This window comes from Colobus angolensis, unplaced genomic scaffold (genome assembly GCF_000951035.1).
Source record: "Colobus angolensis palliatus isolate OR3802 unplaced genomic scaffold, Cang.pa_1.0 Scaffold92, whole genome shotgun sequence".
Classification (NCBI taxonomy): domain Eukaryota; kingdom Metazoa; phylum Chordata; class Mammalia; order Primates; family Cercopithecidae; genus Colobus; species Colobus angolensis.
In genome coordinates, this window is record NW_012123154.1 from 5,572,725 (window position 1) to 5,578,635 (window position 5,911).

Sequence of the window (5,911 nt, forward strand, 5' to 3'; positions counted from 1 at the left end):
TGAAGGAGAGAACAGGAAATGAGCTCAGGGAAGTAGGCAGAGGCCCAAGCATCCAGGAAGCTTATAGGCCAGAGAAAAGATTCTGATTTTGATAAAAGATGGGATAGTGGAAACTGATGTAAATTTTTTTAATCTGCTTAGTTGTTGTGTGTGAATGGATGGGTGCATAAACTCAAGAGGAAGTGGTAGGGACTGTGAGGAAGCTATCCCAAGTGGACAGGTGCCAGGCAATGGCAGCTTGGATTAGACTAGTGGCAGTCGAATTGGAAAGAAGTGAGGGATTTCAGGAAACAGGTCTGAGGAGTTAGATGTGAATAGTGAAGAAAAAGGAGGAATCAAGGTGAGCCTCCTAAGTTGGAAGGCTGAGTTTTTGGAAAGACTGAGCAGAAAAGGGTTTTAGAGAGAGCAGGGGGCAGCATTGAAGATGTTTGCAGTAGGATTTACCAGTTTGTTGCTCAGGAGAAAAAACTGGGCTGGAAATATCAATTCTAGTGTAATCAGCAAATCCATGGCATTTCAAACCATGACAGCAGAATGAGATACCTGTGGAGAGATTGTAGATGGAGAAGAAAAGAATATCCAGGAGCAAGCCCTGGGGTGTGGCAATAGACATTGGTTAGAGGAGGAAGAAGAATCAGCAGTGGGGGTTACATAGGAGGAAAGCCAGGTAGGTGGAAAACCAGGAACTGGTGTCAGGGAACCTAGGAGAGGAGAGCATTTTAAGAAAGATACTGGTGCCAAATGCTGCTGAGAAGTATTAAGAAGGGAAGAGAAGCCTTGAATGAATGGCACTGCCTTTCATCTCTTTGAATAATTCACCCAAGGCCAGCCCCGGGGTTCATGTCTGCAATTCCAGCAGTTTGAGAGGCTGAGGTGGGTAGATTTCTTGAGGCCAGACGTTCGAGACCAGCCTAGTCGAGACTTCGTCTCTACAAAAATAAATAAATAAATAATTTAAATAATAGCCAAGCACTGTTGAGCTTCTTCGAAGTTCTCTGAAGAAATTGAGAGAGGAAGAGGAAGATGGGGAGGTAGCTGAGAGGAAGAAGGTAAAGGGAAGTTGTCGACATCTATAGCAGGGGAGAGTTGAATACATTTAAGTGCTGTTAGAGCCAAAAGAAAGTGAAAGACAGAATGCTGGAGAGAGGTGAGACTGCTGACAGATGGGAGCCTCTGAGCAAGCAGGACACACCATACAGAGCCCTACCGGTGGAACCAGCTTTGGCCAGAGAGATTCACTTGGAGAGGAGGAAGAATAGAGATGTAGTGCACAGGTGGGGACGGTGGTGGGCTTGGGGCAGGAGGATTTCTACATTCTATGTGAAACCGGAACAAAAATCATCTGCTACTGGGGAGGAGGACAAGTCTTAAGAGAATGCGAACCAGGGTTTATGAATTAGGAATTGGGGAGAGAGACTGGGCTGAAGTGAAAAAGGAAAGAGAGTAGAATCAAATACCAGACATACAAATCTCAGCAGGATTTTCCATTTTAGTCAAATACATCTCTTTGTACTGAGAAGCTGTAAAGTTAGTGTAATGGGGACTTTCTCCAAATCACAAGAGCAGGGGAATGCTAATGCCCTGTCTGCCTACAGCTAATCAGCTCAGTGGGCTCCCCAGCTGAGGAGCAAGGGAAGCAGCCTCCAAACCCCTTCCTGCCATTAGGTTCGGGTTTTTTTCACAAAGTGCTTTCTTATACGTAGTACCATCCCTGGCCCTGCCCTAGGCTTTCGAGGGCCTTGCTCTGGCCTTGCAGCCAGACCCCTTCCCACCAGGCAAGGATCAGGGGCGGAGCTCACACCCCAGACCTCCAGAATAGGGCCAGTGCTGCCTCTTCCCCTGGCACATTCATTTTGGGGGCAGATCACTCCGTGGATGTACTCTTCTCCAAGCCTGAGTCGTGCCTGTGAGATGGCTGCTTGAAAGGAGAGGGGTGTGGACAGAGTTGGGGTTGCAGGTGGAGGGTCCACATACACACTTAGGCACACACACACAGCACTCCTGACACAGGATGGAGCTGGGGGTGGCAGCTAGAACAAGTGGCATTGTGAACTGTATCAGCCACATTCTATTACAATAGGAAATTCTAAGGCATCTAAGAATTTTAAGTTAGCCTTGATCTTTTAGGTCATTGTGAATGTATATTTATCATGGCGAGAGGATAAAACATATTTTACTTCAAAATGTTTTCTCCTGATTTATAACTTTTAAATATTTGGGTAAATGGTGGGTAAGCCTGCATTTGTTCTCTTGCCTTAGCCTCACAAAAGATTGGGTGGACCACGGGTCCACACAGTCCTCCTGACTGTACTGTCCCGGGGGCTGGCCTGATCACTCTTAATTCCCTTTATACATTGGCATTGCTGCTGCTGTGGCAAACCTGAAGAATTCAAGTTCTAGTCTTGCCAGATCCAGAAAAAGCTCTCCGAGAGGGTGTCTCTTACTTTGTGTACCCTGGTCTGCATAGAGTCGGTTTACCACCTTGGTGCCTGCACAGCGATCATTGTTTAGTTCTAGGCTAGAGGTGGAGTTGTTTTCCAACTCTCACTTGAGTGGGGCCTGCACAAATTCTGTCCCGCCTCTGGGGGTGAGGCTTTGCATTGCAGTAGGTTAGGGCAGCTCCTTCTTCCATTTCCCCTTCACAGCTGATCCTGGCCTCTGTCCAAAGGTTCACTCTCAAACAGGAAAAGTAAATTAATTCTCCTTCTCTCCCTCTCTGTGTCGCTCTCCCTAACTTGCACAATGCGAGAACTCAAGTCCCCCATTTCCTATACTTCCTTCTCCTCCTCCATTGCCCTTCCCTTCATTGATTTTTCTATATGGCTGTCACCATTGATTTTTCTTGATAAGGATTTTGATCACAGATGACTTACCTAAATATTTTTTTATTTCCTCAACCTCCATTTGCAACTTGGGCAGACAAGCTGGAGCTACTTAGTGTAGTCTTGGGAGATATTAAAGAGCATCTTTAAGGTCATTTGTTTGGCATATTCCACACTTGCACATATTGTAATATGAACTACTTGAGGACTTCAATCCAGTTTACTTATGCACCCAAACTAAGGCTCTTGTTGCAAACTCTGGTCTTAAATGCTTCATCCATTCCATGCAAATTCAACTTTATTTTCAGAGCTGGGGGCATGAAAGAGATTATTGTCACCATTATTGAAAATGTGTGTAATTCTTCACAACTGCAAAATGATGTGCTAATGTAAGAAAGCAGATCATTTTAATTCAGGGTCCAAAGAGGGCTGTCACAACAAGAAAATCAGTTATTCACTGTGTCTCCTTCAAGAAACTTGCTAATAACATTTCTAACGAGAGAAATCACAAATGGTTCTCCATGCTTCTCTGGGAAATCATTCCTAAACTCTCAAGCCAGTGGGAAAAAACTGCTTAAAAGGCTAATTTGATATCTAAATTATTCCAATTTACCCTTTTCCCTCAAATATGGGAACTTAAGCCTGCTCCAGTAACACATATTAATGTCACATTTTCTGTCATCCAGTTTTAGTTACATTTAAGTGAAACTAATATTCACTTACTTTACAGCTGCTTGTAATAAAATAATAAAAAATTCTGGGGATTTAGGACAGCATTAAAACTTTAACGAGGTAGAAATTTCTGTTTTGGTCACATTGCCTTCAATTAACATAGCTCTTGTGCTCACTGTTACAATTGCAGACTGCTGAAGAAACTTGACTATTAAAAGTAAAATAATTAATTAATTAATAATACACACACACATTATATATATACATACACAGGCACACCTCGTTTTATTGCACTTCACTTTACTGTGCTTTGCAGACATGCATTTTTCACAAATTATGGTTTGTGGCAATCCTCCATTGAGCAAGTCTATCAGCACCATTTTTCCAACAGATGTGCTTGCTTTGTGTCTCTGTGTCACATTTCAGCAATTCTCACAATATTTCTAACTTTATTATTATTATTATTATTATTATTATTACATCCATTATGGTGATCTGTGGTCTATAAGCTTTGATGTTACTATTGTAATTGTTTTGGGACTCCACAAACCCTACTCATATAAGACAGTGAACTTATTGGATAAATGTGTGTATTCTGGCTGCTCTACTCACTGGCCATTACCCTATCTCCCTTCTGCTTCTCAGGCCTCCCTATGCCCTGAGACACAACAGTGTTGAAGTTAGGCCAAGTAATAATCCTACAATGGCCTCTATGTGTTCAGGTTAAAGAAAGTGTTGTGTATCTTTCACTTTAAATCAAAAGCTAAAAATGTTTAAACATTTCTACTGCTCAGAAAAAAATATTCCATCTAAAATATTACTGCTCATTCGCAATGCACCTGGTCACTCAAGAGCTCTCATGGAAGTGTGCAAGGAGATTAATGTTGTTTTCATCCCTGCTAACACAACATCCATTCTGAAGCCCATGAATCAAGGAGGAATTCTGACTTTCAAGTCTTATAATTTAAGAAATACAAATCATAAGGTTATAGCTGCCACAGATGGTGATTCCTCTGATAGATCTGGGCATCTGTGCAAAGTTAATTGAACGCTTTCTAAAAAGAATTTGCCATTCTACATGGCACTAAGAACATGCATGGTTCATGGGAGGAGGTCAAAATATCCACATTAACAGGAGTTTGGAAGAAGTTGATTCCAGATCTCATGATTGACGTTGAGGGGTTCAAGACTTCGGTGGAAGAAGTAACTGCAGATATAGTAAAAATAGCAAAAGAACTAGAATTAGAAGTGGAGCCTGAAGATGTGACTGAATTGCTGCAATCTCATGATAAAACATGAACAGATGAGAAGTTACTTCTTATGGATGAGCAAAGAAACTAGTTTCTTAAGATGAAGTCTACTCCTAGTGAAGATGCTGTGAACATTATTGAAATGTCAACAAAGGATTAACAATATTACATAAACTTCGCTGATAAAGCAGCTGCCAGATTTGAGAGAACTGAATACTTTTGAAAGAAGTTCTACTGTGGGTAAGATGCTATCAAAAAGCATCTTATACTACAGAAAAGTCATTCATGAAAGTAAGAGTCCACCAATGCAGCAAACTTCATTGCTGTCACAGCCACCCCAATCTTCAGCAAACATCACCCTGATCAGTCAGCATCTATCAACACCAAGTCAAGGCCCTTGATTAGCAAAAAGATGTACTCACTGAACATTCAACTGAATGTGAGCATTTTTTTAGCAATAAAATGTTTTTTAATTAAGGCATGTTTATGGCTTTTTAAACATAATGCTATTGCACACTTAATAGACTACAGTATAGCATAAACATAACATTTATATATATATAGGGGAACTAAAAAATTCATGTGACTCACTTTATTGTGATATTTGCTTTATTAAGGTAATCTGGAACACAATATCTCCGAGATTTGCCTGCTAAAGAGAGATTGGCCTGGCATGGTGGCTCACACCTATAATCCCAGCACTTTAGGAGGTCAAGGATGAGAGAATCTCTTGAGGCCAGAAGGCCAGAAGGATCACTTGAGACCACTGGACAGCCAGATCCCATCTTTACATAAAATTTAAAAAACAATTAGCCAAATGTGGTGGTGTGTACCTACAGTTCCAGCCTCAGGAGGCTAAGGCAGGAGGATCACTTAAGCCCAGGAGTTCGAGGCTACAGTGAGCTATGATCACACCACTGCACTCCAGCCTGGGTAACAGAGCAAGACCCTGTCTCTAAAAGACAGAGAAATCACTACGTAATGCTAAATTAAAAGTCATATGTCATTAAAAATCCTCTCGCTACATAGTATTCCATAAGTAGCAGAGATCCAGAACACCAAAGAGAATTATGTCATTGTGATTGGTAAAACTTAGGCATTGTGAACAAAGTTCTGATAGTAATTCTTTCCTAATCAGGCAAGCAGGCACATTAAAAAAAAAAAAAA